The sequence below is a fragment of the Gobio gobio genome (assembly GCF_949357685.1).
Source record: "Gobio gobio genome assembly, chromosome: 19".
NCBI classification, from domain to species: domain Eukaryota; kingdom Metazoa; phylum Chordata; class Actinopteri; order Cypriniformes; family Gobionidae; genus Gobio; species Gobio gobio.
The window spans coordinates 40,554,794-40,580,005 of record NC_137112.1 but is presented as its reverse complement, the minus strand read 5'-3'; the positions used below and the strand labels follow the sequence as shown (position 1 = coordinate 40,580,005).

The following is a 25,212-nucleotide window of genomic DNA, read 5'->3' as shown; positions in this document are numbered from 1 at the left end:
CAGCTATGGCTGCCACATAAACCTTTAAAGTGGACGGGGCTAACCCTGCAGTAAATCGCTCTTGCAGGAACTCCAGCACTGTACCAACCGGGCAGTTAACTGGGTCCAGCTGACGACCACTGCACCAAGAAGTGAAAACTCTCCACTTCAGGGCATACAATTTCCTTGTGGAGTGAGCTCTGGATTGAAGAATGGTCTCCACAACCTCAGTTGACAGACCTAATTCTATGAGCTGGTCTGACAAGCCCACAGCTTCCACAGTTCTGGACGGGGGTAAAATATTGAGCCCCTGCTTGAGACAGAAGGTCCATCCTGATTGGAATCTCCCACGGAGAGCCATCAAGAATAGACACAAGATTCGAGAACCATACTCTGCCCGACCATCACGGGGCTATCAAGATGAGATGGATCATGTCTCTGCAAACTCTCTCCAGAACTCCCGGGAGCAGAGCAATCGGGGGAAATGCATACAGACATAGCCTTGGCTGCATCTGTACCATAGCGTCCAGTCTGAGAGGAGCTGGATGTGTGAGGAAGAACCAAAGTGGACAGTGAGATGTCTCTCGAGATGCAAACAGATCCACTTGAGCTTGGCCGAATCTTTCCCACACCTGCTCCACCCCTGTAGGGGCCTCGTGTACAACAGGCCAAAAGGTATAATGTTGGACGCCACTGCCATCAGACCCAGCAGTCTCTGAAACTGCTTGACAGCAAGTGACTGACCAAGCTTTATTCTTTATTCTTTTTGCTAATAGGATTGACTATATACACGCTGGAGACAGACAAGCTTGCATAGTCGTCAAATCCCATACCACGGCCAGAAATGTAGTTCTTTGTGATGGAATCAGCACACTCTTTTTGACCCCAACGCACAACCTCCACCAGTTCCTCATATGCTGGAGACTGAGATGGCGAATCCTCAGAATCTCCAGCAGCAGCAATTTCCACATCCAACTTCTCAGAGCTGGATATGTGAAGCGCTGGTGCCTCACCCGGTGTGGAAGGAACCACAGCGCGTGCTTCCACACACTGGGAGAAGGCACTGGATCTGTCAGGTGAAGGCTGAGAAAGGGCAGGGCCCATCTCAAACCCCTCTGATAGATCCATTTGCGATCCCCAAGATCTAGATTGCTGCTGTGCCTTCGGGACCCAAACCACTAACCTCCTCGAAGAGGGCTCGAGTAGAATGGCTCGTTCCAGGGGGAGCTGCTCACAATGTACACAGCCTGCACCCTCGAATGCAGACTGTGCATGCTCCACTCCCAAACAAACAACACAAAGATCATGTGTATCCCCATCCGTGATGTAACGGGGACAGGGATGAATACCGGTACACAATCTTTACTGGTGCTGCTGTTTGCTCACCATACTATTATACTTGTTTTTGACAGACAAAAATAAATAGGACAGACAATTTCACATATAGTGCTTGTTGAAGACACAGAAGCTAACATTGCACTGTTAGGCTTTATAGTTTCCTAGTTCATGATGTCACCTGCCTCTTACGTTATGTGTTCTGCATGTTTCCTCCTCTGCATGTTAATTTCATCTGGTGAACATTTTGAACACATTATTGTAAGCATTTTCTTTTTAAAAGTTTTTTATTTAAAATATGAGCAACCTCTGCAACACAGAAAACATACATAGACAGTAGGAAAAAAACAAACAAGCAAAAATACATTGAAAATGAGGTTAATTTTATCAAGAAAATAATGTAGTTGGCCAGACAAGACCTGCCTTTGAAATGAGTCAAAATGGAATAAATAATGAAAAATTATGCAATGATATATTCAAATATATAAAATAGTTTTATAAAATCCTTGTCTAGCACATAACAGAACAAAGTGCTTCAGCTTCTATTTTACTGATTAGTACTAATTAACTTCCAGCCACAGATCCAGATGTGTTTCATTACCTACATGTTGGTTTAAATACGTATAGAAGTTTTAGCACGATCAACCAGAGGAAGTGAGAAGTAATCTAGGATCTGCCAGTGAAGAATACCTCCCTGGAGACATTGAACACATTTACACGAAAGCTAAACCTGTGAAATCCTTCCTCTGTATCTTTCTCTCCCTCTTTATCTCGTTTTATTCTTCTTTCTCTAAGGCACATATAAACACCTTCCTGAGGGGGAGAAATATCCATGCAGTCTCTTGAAGGGAATTCATTGGCGCTCGTTAGAGCTGACTGGATGAAGCTTGTGTTCTGCTCAAGGAGAACATTTAAAGAGATGAACAGGACACAAAGAGCCGTGGCTGATTCCACTCAGCTAAATTACGTCTGCCACATTCCCGCCATGTCAAATCCATTACTTAGGGGAGAGAAGAAAGGTTGAAAAGAAGAGGAGGGAAAGAGAGAACAGACAAAAGGTAAAGGAGATATGGTGACAAAATACTGCATAGAGATTATTTTTAATTATCAGTATTATCAATTTCATTAGCTGAATGTCTAAATTACAGAGGTAATAAAGTCCAAAGAGCCACTAACTAATTGTGGATCTCCACTGTAACATCTGTTTCAGACAAGAAATACTCAATTAACCCTCGTTATGAAGGATCTCAGAGTGGGCCTAAAACTGTTTGTTTCTTTCTGTTTGACTACTTCTGCATCAATACCTCAACAAGTTTGTATGGTTTTGGATAATATCATTTGGAATAGAACAGCATTTGCCATGCATGCTAAGGTATGGTGCAATACAGTGTGTAACAAAAATAAAATAAAATGTATCAAGAAAAAGAATTAAGAGAATATTTTCAAAATGATATATTTTGCAATATTTATTAAATTATTTATATATTATATATGGGGCCGTCTTCTATTTCTGATTTCTATTTCAAATAAATGCGTTTCCTTTGAACTTTCTATTCAACAAAAAATACTGAAATGGATCAGAGTTTCAATAAAACATATTAAACAGCACAACCATTTTCAACATTGATAATAATAAGAAATGCTTCTTGAGCACCAAATCAGATCATTTCTGAATGATCATGTGATACTAAAGACTGGAGTAATGATGTTGAAATATTAATACATTTTTAGTTACATTTTAAAGTTTAATTACTTTTCTTTTTACTGTATTTTTGTTTAAATGAGCCTTGGTGAGCATACACATATACACTATATTGCCAAAAGTATTGGGAAACCCCTCCAAATCACTGAATTCAGGTGTTCAAAACACTTCCATGGCCACAGGTGTATAAAATCAAGCACCTAGATATGCAGACGCTTCTACAAACATTTGTGAAAGAATGGGTTGCTCTCAGGAGCTCAGTGAATTCAAGCACGGTACCGTGATAGGTTGCCACCTGTGCAATAAGTCCATTCGTGAAATTTCCTCACTACTAAATATTCCACAGTCAACAGTTAGTGGTATTATAATAAAATGGAAACCACGAAAAATCACAGAGCGGGGTCAGCACATGCTGAGGCGCACAGTGCGCAGAAGTGGCCAACTTTCTGTAGAGTCAATAGCTACAGACCTCCAAACTTCGTGGGGCCTTCAGATTAGCTCAAGAACAGTGTTTGGAGAGCTTCATGGAATGGGTTTCCATGGCCGAGCAGCTGCATCCAAGCCTGGTGTGGGGTTGCTTTTCAGGGTTGGGCTTGGCCCCTTAGTTACGGTGAAAGGAACTCTTAATGCTTCAGCATACCAAGACATTTTGGACAATTTCATGCTCCAAACATTGTGGGAACAATTTGGGGATGGTCCCGTCCTGTTCTAACATGACTGTGCACCAGTGAACAAGGCATAAGGTAGCAAGGTCCATAAAGACATAGAAGAGCGAGTTTGGTGTGAAGGAATTTGACTGGCCTGCACAGAGTCCTGACCTCAACCTGACAGAACACCTTTTGGATGAATTAGAGCGGAGACTGTGAGCCAGGCCTTCTCGTCCAACATCGGTGCCTGACCTCACAAATGCACTTCTAGAAGAATGGTCAAAAATTCCCATAGACACACTCCTAAACCTTGTTGAAAGCCTTCCCAGAAGGGTTGAAGGTGTTATAGCTGCAAAGGGTGGGTGAATTACTGTGGATTAAACCCTACGGATTTAGAATGTGATGTCATTTAAATTCATATGCATGTAAAGGCAGGCTTCCCAAAACTTAGTATATAACATATATACACAAGCCCACATTTAAAGAAACACCCCTTGATTGTGATTTTCCCGAAGGTTCACTATAGCTGCAATTGTCTACAAACAGCTCTTATTTCTGCTTCTAAGACTCTTTACTAGCCTCATCTTTGTTAGCTACTCAGCTCCATAACTTTCCACTGCATTTCCCATGATGTTTCTGAGAGATAATTCCTCTTCTTTCTCCACATCTGTCTCTTCCCTTTGCTATAATCTCCATATCACTCCAATTCCCATCCAAAAATGTAAATCAAATTCCCTTCAGCACAACACTGACTGGATCTTCATCAAATGTTTGGTTAGCTGCCTTGGCTTTGTCATACAGTTTGAAAGGCCTGTCACAACTGAAGTGAGCTTCAAGACGCAGCTCTCGCCTTTCCTCCAAGTCCTGTTATCTAAAAATGCCCCACTCGTTCCATCGTGAGACTGTAGATTGACGCATAGCATTAAACATGTCTGTTAGCGCTGACCGGAGAGTAATTACAAAGCTAATCAGTTTCGACAGGGCTCCATTCACTCACGGGCTCTCACACATGTGCAGACTCCAATGTATCACGCACACACACACACACACACACACACACACACACACACACACACACACACACACACACACACACACACACACACACACACACACACACACACACACACACACACACACACACACACACACACACACACACACACACACACACACACACACACACACACACACACACACACACACACACACACACACACACACACACACACACACACACACACACACACACACACACACACACACAAAGTAGAAGATATACAAATGACTGCCTGATTAAAACACTTCTTTTTCAAGAAGGGCGGACTGATTTGAGGAATTGCGTGGCTCATTGAAAAGTTTAATTAAATAGTTTGTTTGGCTGATTAAATGGGTGCATCCTTTTCATTAAACCTAGAAATCTTCAGTTCTGTTTTTAGGGTCGAGAGGGTGTAAAGATACAAATAATGAACAAATTTATCTTAATCTCCAGCATACAGGCATCATTAAGCCCACAGGACGTACACAAATACCCCCTTTCCTAATATAAGCGCTCTATTCTAGGTAGTCTGTTTCAGCCGTTTAAATACAAATGCATGCATTTAGAAGTCTTTTTGTAGCTTTAATCATAGCAATAACAAGCACATTCACATCCATGGCAATTTTCCGCTGGGTTTGCAGGACGTCTCACCCCTTGAAATCCCTTTTCACACGCTAGAAGTGCTATGACATTTTCATAATGCCAGCCTCGGAATGCCTTCTCATTTAAAACATTTAACTCCCGTGTTAAAATTTACCCGTAACGTCTCCCACGCTTGAGCTTTAGAGTTGACTCAAATGTTCACGCTTCAGGTGTGGAGGAACTCATATCCAAGTTAAATGCCAACACAACTCACCTTTGTTTAACCTTTACTTCAACAGTATTGTAGTAATTAACCTGGAGGACAACTGAGATAATTTTGCGTTATTGCAGAGGCTGCTCTCACAGATGTTGATTCTTTATGAATCAGAGATCTTATTTTCTCAATCATGATAATTAACGAGTAAACGCATAGGTTACATTAATGAAGAGAGCAACTTCTAAAAGAACTTTCAAGTTTGGCATTTAACAATGCTCTTTCACACCGTGCAAACACATTGATTGTGTATTGAATTGCACTGTTAAAAGAAAGATTTTGTAGCACATGGTTAATGATGCTAGGTTTTAGTCTGGACCAAATAACAGCCAGCCCCGACAAAACATTGCAAAGCTTTGTTTTGATGACGCAAGAGTTGCAACTATGGCCGCTGAGAAGGCCATTCTTTGTGTTATTTTTGAAGAATTTTCAGAGCATACTGAAAACGGTATAAATACGTGTTTAATACTGCAAAAATACGCTCGATGCAGTCACTGCCATTGCCGTTCAGAATAAAAGAGAACATCCCCATCCCATTTAATGAACCTTTTTTATCTCCTGGTAATCAGTTATAATTTAAATCATTTTATTTCTAGTTCTTGCTTTTTTTATACTCTTTAATTTCTTTCTAATTTTTATGTAAAGCACTTAATAACCATTGTGTATGAAATTTGAAATATAAACAAACTTGCCTTGCAATGAAGCTAAAAATCTACATCATCATGTTGACATGCTATATTTTTACTATAAAACTCTTACGACAAACATGTCTTCTAATATCTTCAATTGTTGCGTATACCGAGCTGCAGCAGACACATTTGTAAACGACTTTACTTGGACCCATTGTGCGAAATGATTGGGCTGACATTTTTGACACACCACCAAACAAGAGAAAATGTATCTCATACCCCGTTGCACACCGTTTCCAGGAAACATGTCGTTCAAGCCGGAAACCATAGCAAAACGTTGCGCTTTGAGCTTGAATGTGCCCCTGATGTCCATTTTTCATATTTTCAAATGTACCATGTTTATTCCACTGCATGTCCAGATCAGTTTGGAATTTTCACTATACTGTTCAAAGGTTTGGGGATGTTATGATTGTCACGTTTGGTTTTGAGTTTTAATCATGTTCTTGTTTCTTTATTTTGAAGTTTACTTAGGCCCTGTCCCAAATGGCACACTTCATTTGCACTTTCGGTCTTGTGGACTTACAATGGCGTATGCGTGCAGTGCATGTGTCCGTTAAGACCGTAGGGTCTCCCATTTGTCATTATAGGTCTCAGAAGGGTGCTCACGAGCGCCCCCTTTGCGGTCGGTATGTGCCCTCGATGCGGACTTCTGCCGAGCCCGCACCAGTGCGGGTTACGCTGCGGATTTCTTCCTGACAGTCAAAGCGGCGTTATGTCATGAAACTGCGGACTCGTAGGAAGACCGCGAGGGTTTTGGGTGCCATTTGGGACAAGGCCTAAGTCATGTTTCCTAGTTCTTGTCATGTGATTCCCTTCCCATCATGTGATCATGTATTGTGCTTCCCTTGTCTTATGTGTCATGTTCTTACTGGTTATTTTACATGCGTTTCTGTCCTTTTTTCTCATTGGTTCTGTTTTGATTGTTCACAGACGTTCCTTGTTTGCTCAGTAGTGAATAAATAAATAATGTGTATAAATAGTCCTCATGTTTCCATTGTCTCTTGTCGAGTTTTGTACCTGTGTCGTGTCGTGTCAGAAGTTCTTGATTTATTTGATAAAAAAAAAGAAATATTGTGAAATATTATTACTGTTTGAAAGTAACTGTTTTCTATTTAAATTTATTTTAACTTTTTCCCCGCCAAACACAGAATATTCAGTTTTTTGTGAGAAAACACTTCCCTGCCAAACACGGAATTTTCTGTGTTTCCGTGTTTTCACTGATATATGCTAGGGGGCGCTATTACGCTTCCTCTGAATGAGTACAGAATCTCCTGATCAAAACACAGGCGAAGAAGACTCAAAAAAACAAGCGATCGTTTGTAAGCAGATGCAAATGTAAAATAACGTGATCATCAACATTAAACATCATATTAATCAAAACTGCCTAATCTTACTGAATGAAATGTCGACCCAGAAAGAGCTATAGGATTTTGCAAGCATTAGGGGTGTTGATGGACTTGATCTACTATATCTGTATTTGATCATTGCTCTGAATCTGATCTGGATGTAGTCTTTGACAAAAACGTGATTTTCTCAGCTTTTTGTTCAAAATGTTGCTTTTTTCATGAAACGTGCCCATATTCAAGTGTTGATAAGGATAAGGAATGCATGAAGCTAGAATATTTTTTAGTTTGTTTGTTTAAAAGCAGATCTCTGCTCTTTCTTTTGATGCTCAGACATTCATACAACAAAATATTCTATGGGCCATTACATTTTTGTGAAAATGGTCAAAAACCCTGGCGGTGTCTGGCAACTTTTTTTTTTTTTACGCTGACGGGGAGAGAGTGAAAATGTAATTTATTCCTGTCATGGCAAAGCTGAATTTTCAGCAGGCATTACTCTTTACTCATTACATTTTTATCAGTTGCGCTGCTTAATATTTTTGAGGAAACCTAGATACATTTATTTCAGGATTCTCGGATGAATAGCAAAATAAATGTATGTTTTTATAACATTATAAATGTTTTTACTGTTTTAATGCATCCTTGATGAGTATTCATTTCTTTTAAAAAATTTAAATAAATTAAATAAATATATATATATATTTTTAAATTCAATATTAATAAAACATTTAAAATGAAATACAATTTAAATAAATGTCTGTTTCCCCCCCCTCCAGAACATATGAGTAATTGTGAGGAGAGTAAATCACATTAGAAAACAGACACTCAAAAGTCAATGGCGTCAACATTAGGTAATTACTTTAGTGTCAATGTTAATGCACATGTCACAGCGTGTGTACGTTTTCTCTAGTTCACTTGATATGCTGCTTCGGTGTGTGCGTTCATAAATATGTGCATCAATTTCCTATTTTATCTTGTAAAAAGAGTCTCTTGGAGACTGTGGCATGAGTCATTACTGGACGGATCAGGTAACAGGCTCGACGGCCCACTGTATGCAGTGCTAGGTGACAAACTGACCTTCCCTGCTGCTGAGTCAATTACAGTTCAATTAGGACACAGACCCTGCTGAGGACCCAAGCTCTGCAGCAGGAACCATATGGCAGCTATATATGACCAAACCAGCTCCAGCTCAGCTGGAAACTGTCGCAAATACACTTATGAAGCCAAGTGGAAATGAAAGAATCAATAAAACGTACTTTATATAGGGTTCAAATGAGAGCTGTGCGCAGCTACTGGATTGAACATCTGTTCTTGTAATTTCCTTGGTGGCTGGAGACGGCTAGGACTTAAATAGGATGAGGTGTAGACCTTTAATTGGTAAAGTGTATATGAAAAATTGAGTGATTGCAATTACAGACACATGCAAGGGCTTTGAGATTGCTTCAATGCAGTCCACCACATATCAGAAAGTTCAGGGTTCAGAATTTGCATTCACAAGGCACCAAATGCAAGTAAAATTAGCTTTGGCGAATATCTCAAAGTTCTTCAATCGACCGGTCACTTTAATAGAAACTGCAAATAATACATGGTTTCATCAAAATTGTTCCAATTGATAGCCTGACACTGATGTAAAGGACAAAAAAAAAAAAAAAAAAGTACTCGTTTCTACTAAAGAAAACATGCCAGGACTTGTAAGTCTTCTAACAATATTTTCCTATAATTATTATTTTAACTGTAATTTAATATTAGTATGTACCTGCTTTAAGACCAAACAAGTGATTAAACCACCAACATGAAAATATGAGCAACACAATCATGTATCAGATGTAGTTTCAGTAGAGATCTCGTATATGATGCTGAGAGTCACATGGTAACATTCACCGGAGAAAACAATGGAAAAATTGCATTGCCTAAGGGAAGAAAATATAGCTTTAATATTAAAAATGATGTAAAATACAATTTTGTGGCCTGTGAGGAAGATTTATGGCCAGTATATTTACCCAACATTGGCCAGTGCAGCAAAAATCTAATATTGGACCTTGTTCAAGTGCATCAGAAACTATGCCTTCTCCTATAGCTGAGATGAAAGCAAACTGCTATGTTGAGGACCTCTCAGTGACAGCATCAGTCATTCAATAAAACAACATTGGACAAACAGCAAAGACTTACTGCTGTAGAACTGAAGAGACAGAGGAAGAGAGGAAGAAAGTTTATTAGTCTTTGAGCTCATTTTCACACAGATTGAAATACTGTTTTCATGCGTGCCACACTAATGAGAGATTCTGCATAAAAACAGACCAGGAAGTGGATTTCAAAGTGATTCACTTAGAGCAAACTCAACATGTTTTTGAGTTGTCTTTGATTGTCTTTTCTTTCATCTGTTCTTCATAGTCCCATTGTGATTCTTAGCCGCGAGGCTGAGGATCTTTGAGAGCTGGAGTCACTGCCTCAACTCTCATTTGAAACAACTGAAAGAAACTTTCAGACAAATGTCGACACTTTAACATTGTTTTTATAACGCTTTCTTGTTTTATCTGTGAACGCTATGTTCATGAAAGATTCGTCAGTGCGTTAGCATTGATAGATTTGGAAGCGGTCCTTCTGATCGTATAGTGACAGGTACAGAAATACAAGGATGTATATAATGGATGGGGCTGGGTACCATCAAGTGGAGCATGAGCTTCGTTTGAGAACAGATATACAGTGTTAAATGTTTTATATTGCTGACCTCATTCAGCAAGTGCTATGCTATACAAATGCTATCAAAACACTAGCCGTTGAGTGTACATCGGCTGTCCACTTGTTATCGCGGTGCAATGTGGGATTGAATGAGTGCTCTCAATAATGTCCACTATGGTTTCGGACACCAATACATATGACTGCCCCCTCAAATAATGCCCTATTTGAGGGTATAGGGGGCGATTTCGGGTTCAGCCATAGTGTTACCAATTAGCAAGGTAGCATTTATTGTATTATCTAGTTAAAGCTAGCCACGTTTCCACAAGTAAAAATATTTAAGTTGATCATTTTAATTTCAATGTATGAATTAGCTTACTCAAATATTTGAAGTTAAGAGCAATTAAAATGTATGAATCCAAAATAAAAATCTGCAAGTTCTGCTTGCTTAAATTTTAACTTTAAAAATGTATGTAACTGATTGCCTCAGTGTTTTGCCAACTTATTTGTGTTTACTGTGTAAAAAAATAAAACAAAACATGGTTGCAAGCCTACCAGAATATTAACAGCTCATGTGATGTCCTAGGTTGCTTCTAAAAATCCTCAGTGCCAGTGTGGACACTCTATCTCTGCCAAACTTCAGATGCTTCAGACACTTTGACCAGCTGCTGTCAGTCCTTTGATGTCTCTATAGCATCACTGTAGGGTTATCTCTCTAGTTCTCAGACTCTAGCACAACTTCATAGTTTCACAAAGTCCCGAACCTCTCCATCGGAAGTTCCACACCTTTGAGATCAAACAGCTGAATACTAGTGTCTGGTTTGTAACTTTCAATTAGAATGATAAAAAAGACAACTTTAGAATAGGGCAACATATATGTTAGATGTGTATGTTGCATTCTAGATGTGAATATCAATCTTACGACAGAAATACATCTCAAAAGCATCTCATAATAAAAGAAAAAAATATAGTGCAAAAACTTTACCTTGAGGGGTACAACCACTTGTCATGGGTGTACCGCAGGGCTGTAAACACCATAGACATTGAGGGGTACAAGTCCCCCCCGAATAATTATAAATTGTCCCCACCAATATTTGATATTCTAGATGCTGCTCTGTTGTACTCCATTACACACTGCTCTGTTTGCTGCTAGGATAACAAAAGTAAAATGTTACATTTTTAGGTTGGTCTGCCTAAGCGCTAGCCTGACAAGCCAGACCCACATTAAGATGTTGGGTCTGGGAACTCACCATCGGCAGGGCTCAATCTGAGTGGCGGGATAAACGGTTGTCTTTCAAATTCCCTCTGCACACAATAGGATAGCGCTACAACCAACCAGAGCAACGAACGAAGAAGGTTAAGCGGAGCTAGTTGATAAACTTTTGTCTTATCCAGTCGGCAAAACTCAGAACACATCTTCCTTTTATAAGAATGACTTCAGTGCCGTTCTTTGTTCTTTTCTCAAAGAAAAGCTTTGTCTTCCAGAGTCGCGGCCAAAGCCGTTTCGAAAGGCCGCTGTTTGCCAGCTTCTTTGTTTTCAAGTAGAATGCGGAACCGTCGCACCTCTGCTGTCATTATGTTAAGCCCGCCCACCGACTTTATACACGATGTGATTGGCCTGAATAGAGTTAGGTTTTTCCAGCTCGCAAGCCAACGGAGAGTTGCTAGACGCCTTGGCTGCAAATTAGATTTGCTGCCGCTAGGGTGCGTCTAGATTTCTAGGCCACCTCAGCGGTCTAACAGCGCTCTATCAAAAGCCCGCCCACACTCTCACAGATGCAGAACAATTAATTATGTTGGTGTGAAATAAACAGTTATAGAAATGTAGAAATTAAAGCTAAAGCTCCAATCTCCTCCCCGAAATCCCGAAAAAAGTCTGTTAGTGCCTCAGTGACAACTTCACTCAGAGAAGCCGTCAATCTCAGCTGTCAATCATGACGACACACCGCCCGTTTTTTATAGCATCAAATAACTCACTTATAAACTTATTTAGAAAACGAAACACTTGAAATGAAATCATCGTAATAAAAACTGCCTAAAATGACAGAAACCATCTTTAGGAAACAATTATTTGAAGTGTAATTGAATTGTTTAGTGTGTCTCGCGTCCATTCTAATACATGGAGGGGTGGGGTTTAGGAGCTATACTGGGACCGGCCACCGGGGGGCGATCGAGGCACGGAAGCTTCAGTGCTGCTTGGTGCAAATTCCAACGCAACGCTTTAGTTGTTGCAGTGAAAGAGTGCGTCGTAAGATATAAGTAACTAAACATTTAATATTTGACAACTGTTTTAAAATATTCAGTGACCAACAGTAATATCAAAGTGATTTTTTTATGAAGTTTCACCATTTTGAATTGAAAATATGACATTATTTATGTAAATCATAAATTAATTTGATGTGACAAGAAACGTTTTGCATTTTTACATCTTAGGCAGACAAAAATAAGAGTGAATGTGTGCTTATTAAAAAATATATATATTATTTGCAAATAATTTACCTCATAACTACAACAGAAATGGAACTTTTGCAGTTCTAATTTATTTTTCTTTATTTCCTCAAATCCCCTTTAATCCTTTAATAATTGAATTCCTTTTAATAGGACACACACACACACACACACACACACACACACACACACACACACACACACACACACACACACACACACACACACACACACGTTGGGTTTTCATGCTTTATGGGGACTTTCCATAGGTGTAATGGTTTTTATTTATACCGTACATACCGTATATTCTATCCCCCTACACTGCCCCTAAACCTACCCATCACAGGAGACATTCTGCATTTTTACATTTTCAAAAAACATCACTTAGTCTGATTTATAAGATGTTTTCCTCATGGGGACCTTAAAATGTCCCCACAAGGATGAGGATTTCGGATATTGCCATCTTTGTGGGGACATTTTGTCCCCATAACGTCGGGATTACCAGCCACCCCCCCCCCCCCCCACCCCCGTAATGCAACAAAATTGCTTCCATTATAATCAAGAAAACTGTCTATACTGCAAGCAGCATTAGGTATATTCAGTGCATGGAAACGGTGAAAAGAAGAAGACTTCTAATATTAAAAAAACACCTTACGGTGCTAATATGCAGCTAAAAGGTACAAATTCTACACATTCTGGTTTAATAAAAAAAAGAAACACATTACTTTCACAGCTTCCAAAAAGTAATTATCTAATTATGTTGCATTTTAGAGTCATATCGCTGTCTATGCTTTTTGATAAATCTACCAATGCATTACAGCACCACCAGTGCATCAATGTAATATATATATATATATATATATATATATATATTTATTTATATATATATGTATATAGTTTTTGTGATTAATTAACATATTTACAGTGGAAAAATAGTAACATTCCACAGTTTTTTTTTTTCAGATTTAGCAGTTCAAGTAATTTGGTATATTAACATTATATCACTGAAATATATTGTTATAAACCGTAAAATATATAGGCACCAGTATGCCATCCTGTAATACCTGAATTTTTTTTATGGTGACTACAGCTGCTTGTTTTTTTAAGCAAATTTAACCATATGTTTTTTACAGTGAGGAACCAACTGAAGTGAACGGAAATGTCGAACACACTGCACTGCTTTAGACGTGTCTACTGTAAATCATTCTCACTCACAAACAATTTATTTTTGCACAGCAGATGCTGAGACTCTCTCATATGATGCCTGATACCAGGAACCTTCAAGTGTGTAGCAAATCAAATCAGTGATCAAATAAACCAAGAGACTGAAGAAGCGCCAACTATCATAATGCTCACTTGACTGCACGTTGTATAATTTGTCTTTACTGCAAACATGGATTTATTGTTAACACATCTGTCATACTATCTAGCACGAAAAGTGGTAGCACATTCAAGATATTATTTTATCAGTATCTGTGTTCCTTGAGAATCAAAACCACAACCATTGCTAATAGAATATATCCTTTTTCATTGTTACTTTCAGTTAGTCAGAAATGTATTTGTAACCACAGTAAAGTGGAGCAAAATTACGCCCAGAAAGCTTGCAACCATCACCGCTTTTCTTTAAAATGCTAATTTAAGTTGCTTTCACACTAGTACGTTTGGAGCGACCTGGGTTTGATTGAAGTCAGAGTTCATTTGGATGAGGTTAACGCTGGTTTCCAATCTCTGGTGGACTCCACCGTGAACCGTACAGTTCGCTGGTGATACAAACACAGTCATACTAAATCGTGGAAGTGATGATGTATGAAAACTGTGAGTTTGTGTGTGTTCTCGCTCACTTTCCTGACAGGCGTGACTGACACACTACAAGCAGAATGTATAGCTCATTTCTACTTGCCTTCAGCAGAAATGGACTCCTACGTTCTTTAGAGAAGTAGTACATTTGCGGCGGAAAGGGCCGTCATGTGCTGACACTTTGGAAACAAAACCAAAGTTTAAAAAAAGGACAACAAAGTGATGCAAGCAACTCTTTCCATTTTGGCACCTTCACAGCTTGATGATGCAAGCATACTGTGGTTCGGACCAAAATAAAATTGCTTTTGGACCAAATGTGCTCATTATATGTGCGTATACGTAATGATGCAATTTTGACCCCTTGAGAACTTGTGAAGAATTTATAAAACGTGTAAAGGAGTCCAAACACCTCCAGGAGTTTCTCCGTTGTACACAAACGAAGATCTGCTGCAAGGATACGGCATTTCTGACGCCTGAACCAAACTGTAATGGGCAACGTAACTCCTAAGACGAGTATGCTTCAGCATTCTGTCCTTTTTAGGCTTGTATCATGTGACATCATGACCTGTTTTTGGTTCGATTAGATGTCTTTGGTCCGTGTTGCATTCATGTTCCTTGCTTGTTTGGAGCGCAACAGGGTTCGAATGGGAGCGCTCACATTTAATAAAATGAACCGTACTAACAGAGCAATCGCCAATTTGCCAAGTCTTTATCCATATATCTGAAATTTTATCTGCGGACTGACTTTGATCGTCTAACTGCCTGTTGTTGAAAAGTTCTGATCCATAGTTTCAGTCAAGCCTGTCTTTGAATAACTGCAATTTTCAGTCATTGATATGATTACGTACAAAGCCGCCAAAGCTGCATGGAAGACCACAGTCATTGTGCCCTGCAAAATACAAACGGGTTTACTAGACCAGATTTTGTGATTTTAGAGGTTGAATCCTGGGCCCTCATTTATCAACAGTGCGTACGCACAGAGTGCGTAAGAATAGTTTCACGCAAAGTGTGGGATCTACCAACTTGTACTTATATGTAGAAATGTGTGTAAAAATAAGCACACCTCCGAGCAAGCTTACGTAGAGAATCTAGTGGTAGAATAGCGACACTACACATAAAAAGCATTTAAGAGTGTCACAGTATGCATTAAGCAATCCACATAATGTCCTGTGTTTCCTTTAAATTATAAATCACTTAATTTATAGTTTTTGTAGTTTTAAACCCAATGCATAATTGGTGTTAAACCCTTTAAAAGACAGCTGTGGTAAATGTAAGATGCAATTATTTCCTTGGCCCCAACCTACATCCGAAATCCTCAACAAGCTGAAATAAAATGGGGCTTTCATGCTATACTTGCTAGACTGCACCTACATCGCCATAAAAGCACTCTCAACCAATGTATTTAATGATGTAAACAGAAAAGGGTTTCATTCTGTTAACATGCATATCATTTGTGATGCATATTTGTCGTTGTTAAACGTCATTGCGCGACTCATTCTGTGTTTGTGAAGTTCCTCTTCTTTGCTCCCTTTGCCATTATTGAGGAAAAATAACAATCACGTGTTTTATAAAGGGAAGTGTTCTCACCATATATGGTTAATTGGAGGCGTTTCCGATTGCTACTGACTGTGGCCCTGTCCCAAAAGGCACACTTCATGTGCACTTTCGGTCTTGTGGACTTACAATGGCCGCTGCGTGTGCGCGTGTGCCTGAACGAGCATACATTCACCTAAAGGATTATTAGGAACACCATACTAATACTGTGTTTGACCCCCTTTCGCCTTCAGAACTGCCTAATTCTATGTGGCATTGATTCAACAAGGTGCTGAAAGCATTCTTTAGAAATATTGGCCCATATTGATAGGATAGCATCTTGCAGTTGATGGAGATTTGTGGGATGCACATCCAGGGCATGAAGCTCCCGTTCCACCACATCCCAAAGATGCTCTATTGGCTTGAGATCTGGTGACTGTGGGGGCCATTTTAGTACAGTGAACTCATTGTCATGTTCAAGAAACCAATTTGAAATGATTCGAGCTTTGTGACATGGTGCATTATCCTGCTGGAAGTAGCCATCAGAGGATGGGTACATGGTGGTCATAAAGGGATGGACATGGTCAGAAACAATGCTCAGGTAGGCCGTGGCATTTAAACGATGCCCAATTGGCACTAAGGGGCCTAAAGTGTGCCAAGAAAACATCCCCCACACCATTACACCACCACCACCACCAGCCTGCACAGTGGTAACAAGGCATGATGGATCCATGTTCTCATTCTGTTTACGCCAAATTCTGACTCTACCATCTGAATGTTTCAACAAAAATCGAGACTCATCAGACCAGGCAACATTTTTCCAGTCTTCAACTGTCCAATTTTGGTGAGCTTGTGCAAATGGTAGCCTCTTTTTCCTATTTGTAGTGCAGGTAAGTGGTACCCGGTGGGGTCTTCTGCTGTTGTAGCCCATCCGCCTCAAGGTTGTGCGTGTTGTGGCTTCACAAATGCTTTGCTGCATACCTCGGTTGTAATGAGTGGTTATTTCAGTCAAAGTTGCTCTTCTATCAGCTTGAATCAGTCGGCCCATTCTCCTCTGACCTCTAGCATCAACAAGGCATTTTCGCCCACAGGACTGCTGCATACTGGATGTTTTTCCCTTTTCACACCATTCTTTGTAAACCCTAGAAATGGTTGTGCGTGAAAATCCCAGTAACTGAGCAGATTGTGAAATACTCAGACCGGCCCGTCTGGCACCAACAACCATGCCACGCTCAAAATTGCTTAAATCACCTTTCTTTCCCATTCTGACATTCAGTTTGGAGTTCAGGAGACTGTCTTGACCAGGACCACACCCCTAAATGCATTGAAGCAACTGCCATGTGATTGGTTGATTAGATAATTGCATTAATGAGAAATTGAACAGGTGTTCCTAATAATCCTTTAGGTGAGTGTAGACTTGGTCGGTGTCGTGTCATAGCTGGGGGCGTGACTTGGGGGAAAACAGTCCATTCCCCACAATGTAAATGCATGGGGTTAACCCAGTGTAGAATCACTTTTGCCACTCGACAGAGCAAGATATATAGAAAAACTGAGCCATATTGGGTCAGATTGTCCGTACAGTATCTGTGACTGATAAACGACCCAATGGAATCAATGTCCAGAGGTGTCATTTTCTAGTCAAAATGCCTGCTGCTCCGCCGACCCCCATATAGGCTAGGTATGACATGCTTACTTCATAAATCACCCAGTCTTTCCATGAAGACCTTAAATCAGTGTTCCTGAATTTAATGGATTTAAAGTATGTATTACATACATTTAACGTTTTAAAATGATCATAAAACGTGTCTTGTGCTATGAAATTGATATTTGGAGTTGACATGTCAGTGTCACAATATTATTAGAATTACTGACAATAGCAACGTTTTTTTATTAACTTTTTTATAGCAACCGTCTTCATCAAAAGACTGGGTGATTTATGAAGTAGCCTAGCTATTATATTGTGTAATATTTGTGGGAGCAGCACACATTTTGAAAAGAAAATGTACAAGTGTCGTACATATAATGTGACTATCAGCTTGAAGCATTAGCATGAGCCCAGCCCTCCCCATCAGGAAATAAAGAAGACTTTTGAATGTTTTGTACATTAATAACCTTGCGCATTATGTGGGTATGTGATCGCTCATCGTGAAAAAATTTTTTAATGATAAATTGACTGCATTTCTGATGCAGTTTGAGTGTTCAACAAACTTTTGCCATTGCAATTAATGAAATCTCTTTTTTTAATCTTTACAATAATACCAGCATCATGTAGTGCACATGTTTAATTGTAATGGACGTATTGCAGGCTTTCGGAATTGACGAACGGCTCCGTCTGTTTATTTGGCAGTATAAAACTTCAGATCAGGGATTTTTAACTTACTAGAGGTGCAGAACGCCACATGGCAACTTTTTGGGACTGCATCAAGCAAAAATAAATCGTAATCATTACAAAGAGTAAAGATAAAGCATCTAACAAGGTCTACGTGGATTCATTCTAATGGCTTGTTTTCCCCCACGGCATATGGCTGATATGACGTTTCGTGGGTGTTCCCAGTAATGCCGACCAAGTCTATGGTACTTACGCACATGCAGGATTTATTAAAGGGGTGGTAAACCACGATTTCACTTTTCTAACTTTAGCTAGTGTGTAATGTTGCTGTTTGAGCATAAACAACATCTGCAAAGTTACAACGTTCAAAGTTTAAAGCAAAGGGAGATATTTGCTTTTAAAGAAATCAATTTCTGGACTACAGCAAACTGCCGGTAGGGACTACAGACATCACCAGCCCCAATATTTACATAAACCCCTCCTCCGAGAATATTAAATAAGGGGGGGGAGAGGCCATTTTGTATTGCTGTGGGGAAGAGCTGTTGTGGTATAGTTTGTAGGCTGGAGTGTTGTTGCCACAATGCCGACGAAACGCTGTTATTTTCATCCGGATTGCAGCTCCACTTTGTTCAGCCTTCCTAGGGACGGGGGTGCGTTGCAGTGCGTTTAACATACAACATGTTATATGCATGTGTGTATGAGACAGAGGGGAACAGGTCGCATCTGCAGAAGATATATGCTGCCCATCATAAATCAAAGCACGAGACAGACAGGGGTCGGAGGAGAAGACAGGGAAATGTGACATAATGGACAATATTCGTCTGTATTTGCAATACACGAGCTGCGGTTCAGCTGCGCGAGACAAACGGCAGTGTGAATGCACAACGGGCACGCGCGGCTCATTTCACGGAGGAAAGCTTCCACAATCTTCGCGAGCTCAATGAAGGATGCGCACAACGGCTTGTCCTGAAAGATGGATTTAAAAACAGAATCTGTTTACAGGCCACAACCTGTAAGTATGATTTATTTTTCGTCGATGTGTTTTCCTGTAATAGTTTGTATTGTTAATTGTACGTTGCAGCAAGGAAGTAAACTAATGACAACGCTGTTCTGCAAACCAGTTTGTTAAATGCTCATTCATACTTAACGTTATCCAACGAACCCCTAACGTTACAAACTTTTTTTTAAATCTCAACAGCGAACTTGGAATTAGTGCAAATTATTCTTTGATTAGAGCTTTTATGTATTGTTTATCTACGAGCATGCTAAACATGGTTCTGTGTTTGATTTGGCTACTAGTAAAGCCAATGTTTAGTGTTCGTTTTGGGTTAAAGGTGAACTATGTAAGATTTTTGCAGTAAAATATCCAAAAACCACTAGGCCAGTGTTATATATTTTGTTCAGTTGAGTACTTAGAATATCCCAAATGTTTCCAACTATTTGTAAATCGTGAGAAAGGAACCAGGACGTGTGAGCTATGCGTTTGAGGGAGTCGCCTGTCGATTGCGTCATATCTGCGTTACCCTCGGTTTTATTTTGCAGAAACGCTGTACTCTCACTGCAGTGTGAACAAGTGTCATAGCAGCCGCCGAGCGAACGTCATAACTTCCTTTTCAACACACTCAGATATATCTAATACGATAAACAGAGTTGCGTTACCTCACACTCATGACTAGGGTTGGGAACCGAGAACCGGTTCTTATGCAGAACCGAAACTGATTTTTGAAAAATACCAGAACCGCGCGAAATTCCTAAGTTTCGGTTCCGAAAACGGTTCTGGTGCAATGTGTGTGCGAAATGCTGGAAGCGTATCCTTTAATAGCGAGTGACAGCCAGTGTTGCCAAGTCCGTGGCTTTCCCGCTTTCCCGTTTTCCACTGTTGCCGCGTGCTGTGTTTCATGTCCGCGGGTTGAAGCGACCCCAATTATGTGATATTTAGCCCCGGAAATGCGAATTTTACCGGAGAAGCCCCCCTGAAACGCGATTGGGCTTGTTTTGGGATAGTTTTGAGTAGCAATTGTGCGGGTTTTGTTGTGAAAACCTGACAACCCTGGCTCACCTCATCATGAATATTAATTACGCTGCCTGCCGCGTAATTATATACAAATATATATATTATATATATATATTTGTCAACCGTTGAGTCACCATGGTTTAGGTAAGCGTTTAGGCACAATTACCTTTGTAATGCTGAATTGCAATTTATTATTTACAAGTTCACTGAATAACTGAATTACTATTAAATTAATATACAACTAATTCATAAATATATCTAATAAATATAATTTATAACTTGGTTTTATTCAGAGACAGAGAGATAAAATGTAATAAGATAATTTCAGAGGTGTTCATTTGAAAAAAAATGTGTTGCAAGAATGGCTTAATTAATACTGTAATATATATACAGTACAGGACTTTTTTGACATTGCCAACCTGTAAATAAATTTTAGAGCAAGTAATAAACACAAAATGGATTGTTTGAGTTGCGTATTGTGCCTTTTTCCTTTACCACTATTTGTTTAATAATTTTAATGGAACCGGAATCGGAATCCGGAATCGTTAGGCGGAACCGGAACCAGAACCGGAACCGGAACCGGAAAATTTCTCACGATTCCCAACCCTACTCATGACTGGAAAAGAGGAAGTGGCGCCGGTGACCGTGTCATAATAAAAGTCCCGCCAGTGACTATGCCATAATAACAGTCCCGCTCTTCAATAGCTCCTGCGGCCTTGCTCAGCTCCACAACACTCGGTCCTGCTCTGCTTCACTACAGTAATGTTAATAATCGCATCCATGAACATGATTTCTGCCCGAGTCCTATCCTGACTCTTTTCCACCGGCTGTGAGGTGAAGACCACATGTCCTCAAATGTGGCGTCATCAAACTACGCCTTTGTTTTGAACAGGCGACCTCTAGTGGACGGAAAAGTTACATAGTGTAGCTTTAATAGTTCTTGCGACAGATATTTGGCTATAATCGTTCTAAAAATAAAAAAGTAACAGTGCCATTCAGTAGCGATCACTCCGCAGTCTTTACACTTGAGGACTGAACAGGTTCTGCTCGATCATCTTCACTAAAATTGTCTGGGTCTGATTCGGGCTCAAATTGGTATGGTTTTATTGACGCCATTGTTTCTAATACTACCAAAGCCCAGTCTACCGATAAAGGTAAGGGGCGTGATGTTTCCGACAAACGTGCAGTAGGCGGTTAGCAAATCACAACACACTGTGCCAGCTAACCAATCTGAGCCCATTGCGTATTTTTGAGGGACTGGCTTCATTCAACCCGGAAACCATCAGACCGTTTTTACAAGGAGGGACAGAGCAGTGTAGAATAAAGGTAGAATATATGAAAAATAATGCAATTTTTTAAAAACGAAGCATGAACACATGTTACAGTGCACCCCACAAACACAATCAAGCCTTCGAAATAATATGTTTTACCACCCCTTTAACAATGATTGCTTACTCATGTGCGTAAGAACTGTGCGCGCATATTTGATAAATACGGATTTTCTAGGCACATTCAAAATTTCATTCGTAGGACAAAATATAGAAACTAATAAATGAGGGCCCTGATGTTTTGGTAATGATCCACATTTAGGGTGTGTGTAAACCTATACAGAAGGTTTGTACTGTGTGCTTTGTGTGGTGAAGGGTATAATCTTAGTTGCATGGGTCATGTTTTTGGCAGGTGACAATTAACAGAGGTCTGTCTGTTTGGATTATTTAGAGCATGTCTATCTGCACCACAATGACCACTTGGCCTCTGCTTAGTGAGATGCTGAGGGCGACCCAACAGTATTAATTATTCAATCATGGGCTTTTCATAATTAAACTGGGGAAGCAGCCTGCATTAGTTTGTGGAGTTTTTATGTCGGATCTATGTGTGTATGAGCGTATGCTTTGGTTTACACTGGATCCCCTGCAGGCTGAGCGTCGTAATGAGGTTAATTAGCAGATTTAAAGATATGATACAGACAGACGCGCATGTGAATAGCAATGAGTGCTCCGGCACTCCATGTTTGGATTGATTTCCGCGGAGAGGAAACAACACACAGACGCGCTCGCTCTCACAAACATGCGAGCACACTTTAGTCTCTCTCATTCACCCATTTCAAATAGGACTTTAGAAAAAAAAACTTCACCTGACCCTCCTTCCCAGACTAAATCAATGATTTTCCCAGTGGGAAATTGTTGTTTGGAAAAGTCTTTGAAACATAACATTAATTATAATTATATCCCTTAATTATTAAATGGAACAACCCAAGCGAGGAGCCAGAGCTGTTCACAACACGGCAACACATTCGACGTTTAATTCAACAGCACAATTAAAATCATTCTGGACAAAAACAGCATAAATGCTTCCTCTGAGATCAAAAATAAACTCCAATTACATTCAAATGCACTTTTAAACTTTCAAAAGACCAGTGTGCATATGTTTGGTACTGTGCCTGCCCCTTTTTCAAATGAAATTAACATAATTACCAAGCAAAAATGTGATTACTAAGTGCCCCCAACTACTGTACCCATTCCATATAAATTATGAAAACAATAGTATTAATTATGAATCACGCAATGGGCTTTAACCCTCACAACACACTCCAGTCCACAGCACACTCATTCAATCGTCTGTCACTAATGTGCACTTGTAACACGGGAATCACATGTTCACATCACAAATGCACACTGCATTCTTCTCTCACAATGGATCTGAACAAAGCACCGATGCATGGGCCCATTCCAAATTCATGACCCTCGGAGCCATAAAATGGACGCACAAATATTTTATGTCTGTATAGATGGATACACACGCAAATCCATCACAACATAGATCTGTCAAAGTGACAGCAAGATTTCAGCCGGTGTGCAAAGAAAGGGAAGTGACAAAGGAAGAATGGAGCACAAATGGAGACATGGAGAGTAAAAAAAAGGATATAGGACAAAATGTAAAACAAAAAAAAATTTAAGTTGAGGAGTTGTAAGGGTGTCAGACAGACGATCGATAGATAGATAGATAGATAGATAGATAGATAGATAGATAGATAGATAGATAGATAGATAGATAGATAGATAGATAGATAGATAGATAGATAGATAGATAGATAGATAGATAGATAGATAGATAGATAGATAGATAGATAGATAGATAGATAGATAGATAGATAGATAGATAGATAGATAGATAGATAGATAGATAGATAGATAGATAGATAGATAGATAGATAGATAGATAGATAGATAGATAGATAGATAGATAGATAGATAGATAGATAGATAGATAGATAGATAGATAGATAGATAGATAGATAGATAGACAGATCGATACTAGACAAATAGACAGTGAAATTGTTAGGCAGATGGATAAACAGTTCGATAGACTTTTTTCGACAGTCGGATAGAGAGACAAGTTGGAAAGAGAGAGGGACAAAAGCAAATAAGAAATTGGTTTGAGAGAGATGACACTGAAAATTAGAGCCATTAGCAGCCCATCTGTGAAGACCACAGGTAAGCCTTTGCCAGCCTCAACCTTAGTGGAAAATTTAATTAAAAAGTGGGGCAGGAAAAGACAGCGGCCATATGTTTCATGCTCAGATGAGTTCTCTTTACAATTCAGGATGAAGTCACAGGTAGCCTGATGATACACCAACTCTTGTAACCGAATCACCTGCTTTTCATTTTTGTTTAACACTTAAAGGTAGGGTAGGTAAGAATGATCTAAAACACTTTTGTCCAAATTTGTTTCAACTTTCTTTATATGTCAATACATAATTAAAATGTAAGTACTCTGAAAAAGAGAGTATAAAAATCGAGTGACTCTAGACTTTTTAATCTGCAATAAACACTGCTCATTATTTTCGTCCGGGACGAAACAAGTGATTGGCTTGGGCGACTGTCACTCTCTCTCGCTACCATGGCTACCGCAGCTTTTGCTCCAGGATCTGCCCACATGCGCGCACCCCAGTGTTGCCGAGTCGGGCTACTTCAAACACTGTTGCCGCGGGCTGTTTCTCATGTCCGCGAGTTGAAGCGACCCCAATTATATGATATTTTGCCCCGGGATTTGTGAATTTTAGCAGGCAGTCCTACCAAAAAGACACATATTTTACCCCCCAAATGCGATTTTTACTGGAGAAACACGATTGGGCTTGTTTTGGGCTAGTTTTGAGTAGCAATTGGGCGGATTTTGTTGTGAAAACCTGGCAACCCTGGTGCACCCGTTTGATTTGAGGAGTTCAAGAGGCTGTATTTCTGCTGGACAGGTAATCTTTCATTCTGATAATACATTTTTTTGGTTTATGTTTTCATGAAGCATGTCTCACTAGCACACGTTGCTGCCTAATATAGCTAACATAACATTACTTAGCATAAAGTTACAATGTTATACACTTAGCGAGCCATTAGTAGAGATGATAAATACACAATATGCTTAGCTCAAGTTGATCGCTGTCATGTTGAATTTCGCAAAATGTAACTTTAGATAATAAAATGCATGGTTAAAAGCTAGTACACCGCATCCAGGAACTTTTTTTTAGAACTAAGTTAGTTTTAGCTACTACCCTCTGTCTAAACTCTTTTACCATGTTCACCGGGAACTTTACCTGCACGTTTATTTCGGCCCTTGGTTTGTTTTTATATTCTCTACCTATGTTTACTGATGTTTTTATCTTGTATCTGTGTGTGTCGTAGACACTGTGTTGTGTGTGTATTTTAAACTTTACCAGTATCGGTATTCTAGCTTGATAGTGAGTATGAAAATACATCTTATTTGTTTATATTCATAATGATAAAGTTAGATTTTTTATTATATGTGATTCTGACATGATGCACTTCTCCGC

General features: G+C 39.6%; 1 protein-coding gene across 1 annotated transcript in view; it reads right to left on the bottom strand.

The window, feature by feature from the left end:
* Positions 1-25,212, bottom strand: part of thsd7bb (thrombospondin, type I, domain containing 7Bb) — a 127,553-nt gene that overhangs the window by 82,264 nt on the left and 20,077 nt on the right. The window lies entirely within an intron of this gene.